The sequence below is a fragment of the Nylanderia fulva genome, unplaced genomic scaffold, assembly GCF_048542155.1.
Source record: "Nylanderia fulva isolate GAGA-0341 unplaced genomic scaffold, ASM4854215v1 Scaffold32, whole genome shotgun sequence".
NCBI classification, from domain to species: domain Eukaryota; kingdom Metazoa; phylum Arthropoda; class Insecta; order Hymenoptera; family Formicidae; genus Nylanderia; species Nylanderia fulva.
In genome coordinates, this window is record NW_028190390.1 from 981,143 (window position 1) to 993,383 (window position 12,241).

The window sequence follows — 12,241 nt, forward strand, 5'->3', positions numbered from 1 at the left end:
CACGCCGAGTCGGCGTCGCCGACCCATCACGCGCATAAGAAACAGCGTTCACGTATTCACGTTTTCAACTGTTTATGTTTCGGATTCGCCAGTGTACGATTGTTTCACATACATATACATGATGGACACTATACATGCTGGTGTATATATCTCGATAACTTTTTAATGATTATCGAAATAATATTTTATTTAGAAGAAAACAAAATATGATAATATAAAATATAATATATTATAAAATATAATAAATGCTAATAAATATTATATATTTCTTTTATTTTATAATATTATTTATTATATTATAACATATAATAAATGATATTATAAAATTGCTTATTGTTAATTTATATTATTTATAATTTAATTATTTACTTTATTGTAAAATATAGTAAAAATAATTTTATTGTGACATTAGTTATACTAGTTAGTTTTTCCATTTCTTAAGAGCAATTGACAAAAAATATTGACCGATTTAAATCAAATAAATAGTCGAAATTAAAAAGAAAGGAAGTACGAATTTCATGCTTATTAAATAAGATTTTTGTTTCTTATATTTATAAAAAAGATACATTATTAACATTTAAGCTCATCATAATTTAAAAATTTCATAAAGATAGAACGGATTAAACTAAATAAAAAAGTCCCTCTTTTTATACTTTTGCAATAAATAAGGAGAAATTAATTTAAGAAGTCGGTCTATCCGCGCGAATAAAAGCGTACAGCGAAAAGAAACCGTTTACTAACTTGATACAAAGCGCACAGTGAAGCAATGGAAAAAGCACTCAGCTCGATATTCAATATGTTAATGTTTTCTCCGATTATAATAGAAAATTGATAATTGTAGAAATTAATTTAATTTCATAAATCTTATTATTATATATTATACAAGGTGTTCCAGATCAATCGTTTTATTTGTCATAGAAATAGAACGGGTTAAACTAGGTCAAAAATAGAACGATTGACGGTCAATTATCAATTTTCTATTATAATCGGAGAAAACATTAACATATTGAATATCGAGCTGAGTGCTTTTTCCATTGCTTCACTGTGTGCTTTGTATCAAGGTAGTAAACGGTTTCTTTTCGCTGTACGCTTTTATTCGCGCGGATAGACCGACTTCTTAAATTAATTTCTCCTTACTTATTGCAAAAGTACAAAACGGAGGACATTTTTAGTCCTACAAATGTTCATATATAAAAGATATATACTCTTTTACATGTAATATTTTAATATATAAATGTTCCTAAATAAAATAAATAATATATATCTAACTTGTTTCTAAAGTTATATAAATCGAATTAGTTTTCTATAAATGTCCGAAAATTCTCATTGTTCCCAAAGTAGAAACAAGTATAAATCTAGTTAAAAATAATTTCCAAATTATATTTTAGTTATTATATTTTCTGGCTTCAAATTATACTTTATAAATGTTTCTTACGTCTTTAAAGTTATAAAGAATTTTATCTCAATTGTCATTAGAGAGAGAGAGAGAGAGAGAGAGAGATGGGGATGAGATATGTAGGACATGTACATGAGACTGATAGAGAAAACAGAACGGACCGCTGAAAAGAAAAAGAATAATTCCGTGTATTGCTCGAGGCTCGAGTATTCGGCGTTGTTTCATGTGCTTAATTTCTTAATCGACCATATACAATATACAAATTTATTGTTAGATATACGAAATTTTAAGACCTTAATAAAAAGGACAGAAATTGCAGGAAGGCAACACGAAATTCGTGCGTCAACGAGTAATTTCGGATGAGAAACGTAAATATACAGGGTATCCCATAATTCGCGAACTATCTTCCGTGAACGGGTACAGCATGTTAAACTGAATAGAAAAGTCCTGTATCATTTCGCTAAACTTGCAATAATTATTGAATTATTAATAAAAATATCTAGCGAATGAGTGGGTAGAAAGCGGTAGGCCAGAATCGGTGGGCATGTACGATGACTTATTCATTTACGTCTTTTAGTAACAAAAGCATTATCTGATCGAGAGGCAGAGTCATGCAGCGAGCGGCGAGCAATGCCGCCGCGCCGAAAAGTAAGATGATACTTTTGTTATTAAGCGACGTAAACAAATAAGCCCTACATGCTCACCGATTTCGGTCTATCGCTTTCCACTCGCTTATTCGCTTAAATATTTTAATTAATAACTTAATTAATAATTATTACAAATTTATTTGTTTGTCACGGTAACGATATAAGACGTCGTTACATTTTTATAGTAACGGTAACGAATTAGTGGTTAGTTACTTTTTAATTCCTTATTATCTTACTATATATGCTATATACATTTGCCAAAGACTAATTCAGAGTTTTTAATTGTAACATATATTATTATATTTAATATAGATTATTAAGTAAGAGAATTTTAAAATCCAATAGCTTACTTTTTAGCATTACAAAAAATGAAAACGTAACAAAAAGTAACGAAAAAATAACGAATCGTTACTTTCTAAGTAATAATAACGGTAACGCGTTACTTTTTAAAATTAATAACGAATAACGGTAATAAGTTACTTTTTACAATAAGTAATTGTAACAGTAATGTGTTACTTTTTCAGAGTGACGGTCCCAACCCTGAGTTAAATGTAAATATTGTGAATTGTGTATTCTGATTATATAAACTATGTAAAATTTGAAAGTATTATTTCGGGACACCTTATTTTAATTGCCAAATAATATATTAAAAGTATAATTTGAAGGCTTCTTATATCCTAGAAAAATACATTTTATTAAGGTTTGAAATTTTCAAAAACTACGTATATGTATTCAAACTATAAATTTTACATCATATTTGATCTCTCTAAAGTATAGTTTCTAATTATATTTTACAAGTCTTCAAAGTATACGGAACGGACCAGATAAATTATAATAAAAGATGACCTCGAAGTAAGTTCACAATATATAAACTACATAAATGAATCAAGAGACACGGTAGTGTCTCACGACCAGTTAAGGGCGTAGCCGACGAGACACCGTGTATCTTAACGCGAGTCGGGCAGTTGTATTATTTCGGGACACCGCTAAATAATATATTTAAAGTATAATTCGAAGACATGTCCTCGAAATATACATTTCATTTGAGTTCTCAGAGTAAATAAATTATATAAAAGATGACCTCGAAGTAAACTCACAATATATAAACTACATAAATGAATGTATTATTTCGAGACACCGCTGAATAATATATTTAAAGTATAATTCGAGGACATGTTCTCGAAATATACATTTCATTTATGAGTCCTCAGAGTAAACGTTGAGTATAAAAAATGCTTTAACACCCAAAATATTGTTTTATTTTTAAAAATGACAATTATCTAAACTTTGGGAGTTTATCTAATATGGTTTGCAATTGAAAAAATAGGGTGTCCCAAAATATACGCTGGACATATGAGGACATGTCCTCGAAATATACGCTGAACATATGAGAGCATGTCCTCGTAATATACATTTCATTTATGAGTCCTCAGAGTAAACGTTAACTATAAAAAATGCTTTAACACCCAAAATATTGTTTTATTTTTAAAAATGACAATTATCTAAACTTTGGGAGTTTATCTAATATGGTTTGCAATTGAAAAAATAGGGTGTCCCAAAATATACGCTGGACATATGAGGACATGTCCTCGAAATATACGCTGAACATATGAGAGCATGTCCTCGAAATATACATTTCAGTTATGAGTCCTCAAAGTAAACGTTGAGTATAAAAAATGCTTTAATATCCAAAATATTGTTTTATTTTCAAAAATGACAATTATCCTGAGTTTGGGAATTTATCTAATATAGTTTGCAATTAAAAAAAGAGTGTCCCAAAATATACGCTGGACATATGGGAGATTGTCCCCAAACCATACGTTTGATATGTGATTAGTTTGAGGCCTGTCCCCAAAGTATACAAATGTCCTCAAAGTATGCATACGCTTGAAATTCTGTCCCCGTTATATACGCACGACATATATATATATATATATATATATATATATATACCAAAAAAAAATATTAGATGATTAAAATTGGACACCTTGTGTGTATACATATATATATATATATACCAAAAAAAAAAATATATATATATATACAAAAAGATCTCGTTATTTGAAGGCAATTTTTCCTGAGCAAAATATCGAGGAAAGCCATCATTTTTTGCATGTTCCCAATTTTTGTCATCGTGTATCTCTTTTATAACTAAACCTTAAATTAAAATTTTATGAAAGTAAACCCCACTTGAAATTAATTGGAGACTGTGGTTTTGTTAATATTTTATTCCTACAAGGTTTAGTTTGCGAAAAACCCTTCATTTTCAATCGCTTATAACTCAAAAATTATTAATGCCTCAATATTTTTGCTGAGGAAAAACTGTCTCCAAATAACAAGATCTACACTGAAAAAAAATCATTTAATTCGAATAAGTATTTATTTCAATATTACCAAAAATGAATCATTTATTTCAAACTAATAATATTTATTTAATATAAAAACTATTTATTTGATATAAGAAAATATTTTTCAAAACAAATATTTATTATTGTTTCAAATAAATGATTCATTTGACAGTATTAAACTATGTATTTAAATATGTATAAATTTAATCAATTTTTTTTTCAGTATACTTATATATTTTCGGTGTAACATCTTATGTCAGACACCCTGTATATACAAGAGAAAAAAATAACCGCGAAATATATATATATATATATATATATATATATCGCGGTTATTTTTTCTGCTTCTCTCCTTCTTCGACCCGCGGCCGCTCGCTCTTGCGAGATATCGCTCGCGAATTTCGTTTCGCAGTCGACTCAGGTGGTCTTGGTCGGACAAGTATTTTAAAACCGCGGCGCGACCCCCGACAATCGAGTACTCGTGCCCAGTTCACCCCCGGTGGCTCGTTTGAATTTTAGAACGATAGTGGAAACTCGTGTATCCTCTCGCACGACTCGTGAATTTAACTTTCCGGCGAGCGAGCGAGCGAGTGGGCTGGCGCGCGAATTAATTCACGACCTCCTGACGAACCGTTTTCCGCCGAGTTATTCCGTTGTATCGCCGCCGCTTGCAACACCCGCTCTCGCGTCGTTCTCTCGTCGTCGCGTCGCGTCTCTCTGTCTGACGATGTCTCGCGTGGCGCCGCTTCGCGCCGAGGGACCTTCCATCCCTCGCGAAACTTGGGAGATATTTCGACACTGATGAGGGAACCGAAATTCTCATTTTGATGAAACTTTATGCACACATCTTTGTTAGAGGATAGCATTTTTAGTTGTTGCCCAAAAACGGCCCAGACAGCAAACTGATGTCATTAAACGTCAAAATTGACGTTTGATTTTTTTAACGTCCTTAAACGTCAAAATTGACGTTTGATTTTTTTGACGTCATTAAACGTCAAAATTGACGTTTGATTATTTTGACGTCATTCGGCGTCAAAATGACGTACGCTTTCTATTTGGAGACTTTAAGAAGTAAAACCACTTCTTCTTGATATATCTCGAAAAGCATTGAAAAAATGGAGATAAATATAAATACAAAATTTTTAATCTAAGAGAAAAATTATTTTTTCAACATTTTATTAATGTGATTAAATAGAAGCATTTTTACCATGAAGTTTCTGTGTAAAACATTTTTTGATATTTGAAATGCTTTTTGAAAGATAAATTATAACTTTAAACTTTATATAACTTTGAAAATGTGTCCGAACTTTTTGATCCGCTTGAAACAAAATACAAAGAGCCTTTGTATTCGGAAATTTTCTAGAATATAGCAGGAAATGTTTAAATAACTAATCTAAAGAAATTAAAATACGTATTTGACATCCATACATTGATTAAAAATTAAAAATTAGAAAAAAACTAATAAGAATTAGGTGCAGTTGTTAAGTGTAACAAAGATGTAACTTATATTTAATTTTCTCTCTAATTATTTTGAATGTTTTTGATCATGTCTTTGGACCATTTCTTTAGTCGATCTGCTATGATGGTATTAAACAAAATAATTAGAAAGGAATTTAGGAACAAACTTACTTCTAATATCTACCTTTAGCTCTTATTGTCCCTTTTTATACCCAATTTTTTACTTATATATCAGGGAACCTTTTTAATATTAAAAATAAAAAATAAAAAATTATGTCAGAAGGATTAATGTATCATCTCGAAAATAATATAGAAATATATTATATTATCGGGAGGATTTAATTTAACTCCCGTTAGTCTTCGACTGAAGAAGGAAGGTCGAGAATCTCCCTTCGGGAGAGAAGCGGGGAAGGTTGGTGAAAAAAAAACGACGATGGAGGACGAGTTCAGCAGTGACAAGGAACATGAACGATGGACGGGACGGTGGTGTCGGCGAATTTGAAAATAAAATTTGACGTTTTTATTGAAATCCCGAGGACGAAGCACCCACCCGCGCCGCGGTATACGTGTAATCCTTCACGTCGTCGAGCCCCGAAGGGAAGGGAGGAAAAAAGGGGAAGATTTAATAGCTCAGTTACGAATGATGGATCTTAACTCGAACGTTCGTGTCGGACGTAATCCATTAGCGCGCGATTCACTCGCGAAGATAATAACGCGACATTTCGAAAAGAGAGCTTCCAAATTTCTTCCCTTTTTTCACCACCTTTAATTGAGCTGAGCGATGGTTGGAGTGAAACTTTATGACTGATAAATTAACCCTAAAAATTATTACACGTCGAGCAAGCATTTCAAAAACAGTTAAAGATATGCTGCCGTTGTTCTGTTTTACCGACTTTAAGTTAGGTTAAGTTCACTTTATATTGAATATACAGATTGAAGAAACTTTTGATACTGGCTTTTAATCTCATTTTTATTACTTCTGTATTATTCTTTCATGTCATCTTTATTGGGAACACCATATTTTCTGCACAAATAAACTGCAGAACTTTTGTATTAAATAGGTATTGTTATGAGCTGATGCAAAACTGTAACTTTTTAACTTTTATTGTTTTTTATACAAAATTGCAGCGCTCCCAGTTCATTATTATCAGTAATTTAATTGTGGAGAAGAATTTTTCAATCTGTATAGCCAATAAAAAGAAAAGCCCTTAAACTCAAAGTCGGTAAACAGTCATGGTCAGCATCACCTTAAGGGAATCCTAAGCTAACCTAAGTTTTCTTCCTGTTTTATCGACAACATGTGAGGCTAGATAAACTATAAATCTATTGCTTAAAATTCATAATTCTGTAACTAAGTATTAATATTAACAAAGGGCGAAACGTTCTAATTTCAGGTAAAAGATCCGTATAACCAATAAATAAATTTATAGTTTATAAAACAGGATGGAAATCACAGACTTCTCAAGGATGTTTAGGATCACCTGCTTAACACTTAAAATTACAACAAATCGAACAAAAAAATAAATAGATAAAATTAATCGTCTCAATAGAATATTATATTATATTTCTAATTATTAGCTAAAAAACTTTTATTTAAGCTAATATTTAGCTAAATTCCAATTTCCAAGCTTTCAAATTTCTCCCCTTTTTTCATCACCTCCAATTGAGCTGAACGATAGTTTGATTGAAACTTGATAATTGATAGATTAACCCTAAAAATTATTATATATTGAGCAAGTATTTCAAAAAAGCTGTCGACAACAGCTGACACTTAAAACTATATACAACAAATCAAACAAAAAATAAATAGATAAAATTGATCGTCTCAACATAATACCTATTATATTTCTAATTATTAACCAAAAACTTTCATTTAAACTATATAATATTTAGCTAAATTGGAGGTAGTGAGAAAAAGAAAAGAGGTTTTTCCTAGACTTCACTCTTCCTTCTCGTGGAATAAAAATAACGATTGGCGGAAATCGAGAATCCGAGAGAGAATCTCCGTATTGCTTTCTATCGCGATGAGGAATCGTCGCGATGTATATTAAATCTTCGCGAATTGTCGAGTATTATAAAATTGCGCAACTTTGCTCGTTACGAGCGAGATGAATAGACAGAAAAAAAAACAGAATCTCTTTCCCTCTCTTTGTGGAGTGTCCATTTAATAACATCGGCGAAAACTTCCCGAACGCGATTCCGCAACTTGTTGACCCAGTCTGCCTATTCTCTCTCGAGCGCGAAGTAAGTTTTCGCGATCTTGCTTTTCCCGCTGCGCGAAACAGTTTCCATTTAACCCTTCTGTCAATGAAACCGGGGTATCCAAAGCAACTTTAAATAAATGTTAAAAATGTGAACGGAGCTTTTCTCCGTCGGAAATAAAATACAAAGGGCCTTTGTATTCTGAAACTTTCTAATGTATAACGAGAAAGAATGTTCAAATGTCCGCAGCAGCTGTTATAAAAAAAGTTATAATATGTTAAAAACGCCCAATTATGTGGTACCTCGGTACTCATACATTGATAAAAAATAATACATTGGCAGAAGGGTTAATCGAGACCTCTGTGAAATTTTAAAGAGTTAAATTCTTTGAATTTTACGGATCAGAGAAAAGTGAGATTCTCCATGTATATTTGACAATTTAATTTCGCGAAATGGATAGAAAATTATACGATAAAAAATTGGTGCATAACGGTAGAGACGAATGTAAAGTAAATATCAGCAATTTTTTCCTATCTCTCTTAAAAAGTGAGATTTTAATCTCTGTACATTTTAAGATATTTACATCCATCATAAATTTTGAAATATTTCCTATTATTATTATATTAATCCTTCTGTCAATGTATCTAGGTGCTCAAAACAATTTTAAATGAATGTGTAGAATTATATCGGAACTTTTCTCCACTCAGAAAAAAATACAAAATATAACGGGAAAGAATTTTCGATTCCCAGCAGCTCCTATAAAAAAAATTGTATGTCCAAAACGATGAAAAATGATGCACTGACAGAAGGGTTAAAATCCTTGAGTCTCACTTTACGTAACGGAAGGGAAGAACAACAAGGGGCTCTCTTCTCGAATGTAAGAGATAGAATCGCACACCGAGGATTTGCAGCTCTTCATGTTGGCGCATCGGTTTAGACCCTCGTAGCGTTACGTAGGTGGTAATTGCTCGAGAATCGATTTAGCCGCTTGCACTCAAGCGACGTCGCCTTAACCAATACAGCACGCCGCGAACGATGATATTCCTGTCGATAGCAATTTACTCCCGATATACGAAACGCCGCGTCTTTCCGGTCACTCGAGCGAGCTTAAAACGAAAACGACGGAAGAATAACAGCGGAACAATACGCGACAGCAAAACACGATACGATAGAGACGGCAAGTTCGATTCTCCGTGAAAAGATATCGTAAGAGTGAAGTGAATTTATCGGGATTTGTTTAGAATTTTTATCGTTTAATTTCGCGAAATATATATCTCTCAATTTTTCGGTAGATTTATTACTTAATATATTATGCATATGTTAAATTTTTATCATCCATTTTGCTTTTGACAATTTTTTTGTATTATAATTTTGCTCAGATTTATGCATCGCGTTTAATCCTTCCTTCAATGCATTTTTATCTTCTCATCAATTTATTATTCTTCTGACAAAATTAATCTGCATTTAAAATCACTATTACAATATAAATAAAAATTATAATAGATACAAATATAAAAATTTTTAAATACAATATTATTTTCAACTAAAATAATTTCTTTTATTAAATTTAATAATAATCGATTAATTACTTCAGCGATTAAAATTCTTGAGGCTCACTTTTTGAGGGAGAGAGAAAAAAGAAAAAAACAGCTGATTTAATTTACATCTTTTTCACCATTTTATGCACTATTGCATTACATCATTATGCACCAATTTCGCGTCGCACGATTTTACGAAATTAAATTATCAAATATATATACTATATATATAGAAATATCTCTTTTTCCCGATCCGTAAAATTTGAAAAATTTTTTTAACCCTTCGACACGATTTCACAGAAATGGGGATTAATCCTTTTGTCAACGCATAACTTTTGCAATGTACGGGTATCCGGATATCAACTGATACATTTGCACTATGACAATTTTTTCACAGCAGTGCATTCTTTCTCGTTACATTTTAGGTTTCCGAATACAAAAGCCCTTTGTATTTTTTTTTTTAATTTCGGTCGGTTGAAAAAGTTTTGACATATTTTTAACCATTTAAAGTTGCTTCGAGTTCATTGACAGAAGAATTAAACAAAAAAAATTTCGCGTATAAATTGCTCGAAATGAAACACGCTCGGCTCGTGTTCTATTATTCTTACGCGGTTAAACGACAAAGTAATCTCTTGCAACGATAACAATAACGCGCGCGAGTGGGAGAGAGACGAACAATAAGGTGAAACGAGACGGAATGTACTTATTTTTATGCAGGTTAATGCACCGCGTAACGTATATAATACGGTGAAACGAGACGCGCGATTAAATCCGCGCCCCGGGCAAAAATCCCCGAGTGATCTCAATTAATCATTCGTCCCGCTGAAAATTTCAACGTCGGTCGCGGAAACGCAAAAAAAAAAAAAATAGAAAGAGAAGTAGAAGAAGAAGAAAAAAATCTACGGAAACGAGCTGGAACATGACAAACGATCCGTTAACTTCTCGTCTCCCCCTCTTTCACCCTCCACCCCCTGCCACCCCCTCGGGTTTCTTCACTCGATCGTATTCCCGCGTGCAACTGTAAGTGATATATCCCGCGAAGAAGAGGGAAGAAGTAGTAGCAAAAGTAGTGGCTGTACAAGAGCGAGAAAGGGAGATCCGCGCGAGCGCGCGGAAGATAAATAATCTCTCGCGGAAATATGTGCGCGCGACGATAACGTTTTTCCGAAATGCAGCGGAATAATAAGCGAATATTTTCGTGACACGTAATTTCGTTCGCGGATATGCCATCTCGATGTACGATCTGCCCCTTAAGGCCATATCACACTGACGAGTGCTGTTAGGTCCATTCTCAATATGTCGTATGTCGCAGTCGGATGTCGGAACGTAAACGATTATCCAATGAGGAATAGTATATTGTGTATCAAGTGCGGAAAGTTGACTATTGGTCACGAGTGCGACCAGCCCACACGAGTGAACAATTGTCAATCCGCACGTGATACACATACTATTTTGTATTACAAGTGCAGGCAAAGTGGCTGTTTCGGCGCGTTTTCTGTGCGCGAGGCGGCCGATCGCACGCCGCCATCTTGCCGCGGCACGGTGGGGGAATAGCCGTGTTCAATACATTTCCTACGGCTTCAGCCGTATACAATGACTTTTAACGCGGCTGAGCCGTAGATAATGGCTTTGAACGCGGCTTATTCACTCACCGCGTCGCCGCTAGATGGCGACGTGGGAAATCGGCCACTTCCCGCACAGAACACATGCACCGAAAGTGCCACTTTGCCTGCACGTGTAATACAAATTCCTTTTTCGAAAAAAAAATTTCCTCATTGAATAATCGCTTATGTTCCGATATCCGACTGCGATATACGACGTATTGTAGAACCGACATTAGCGGTCGCGGTCGCTGTCGCTGTTGCTGTCGTGCGTCGACCAATCAGAGCGCAGCAGCTCGCGGTTGCTGTTCGCTGTTGCCATTTTGGTGCAGCAACAACAATCGCGACCGCTAACAGCAATCGCTAGTGTGATATAGCCTTTAAGAGGAGAGAGAGAGAGAGCTCTGGCCGGGAATCTCGATAACCACCGCGACCAATCTGCTCCGAACCGCGGCCGAACAGGTCAGTAGGTCGTGTCCCAATATATATAATAACAATTTCATGCATTCCTGCGGCGCGATATCTCTCTCTCTCTCTCTCTCTCTCTCTCTCTCTCTTCCACAATATAACCCCGTTTTCTCGATCGGATAATACATATCTCGATTATACATATCGACGATGAAATATTGTTTTTTTTATTATTATTATTTTTTTAATTATACACAGGGATGCGCACATGTTTGCAACGCGCGTTTCAAATATCCCCTCTTGCATATTTCCTCGTTTTATTGGATTTATCGCATTTCTCTAATTACGGACTCTTCCTCTAATAAAATAATAATTTTAATTATATCTCGTAATATGCGCGCGATCGATCTTTGACGTGAGTTTGCGTCCCATTTACATCCCCCCTCTTCAATAAATTTTCTCCGATAGAAATTACGAATATTCTTCTCGCATCTGTGTGCTCGTTGGTTTTTTCTATGTAAATTCGTGTAAAAAAAATAATAAAAGAAGTATAATAAAATCGTAACCCCCTGATTGCACGTGGTCGTTTGGGACCGCGTTTTTATGTTCGGCTCGTTACCGCCATTTTTGCGATTTTAGAAGA

The 12,241-nt window shown here is 33.8% G+C and overlaps 1 protein-coding gene across 4 annotated transcripts in view; it reads left to right on the top strand.

Moving 5' to 3' along the window:
• LOC114945579 (kin of IRRE-like protein 1) overlaps positions 1-12,241 on the top strand; it is a 652,455-nt gene that overhangs the window by 518,823 nt on the left and 121,391 nt on the right. The window lies entirely within an intron of this gene.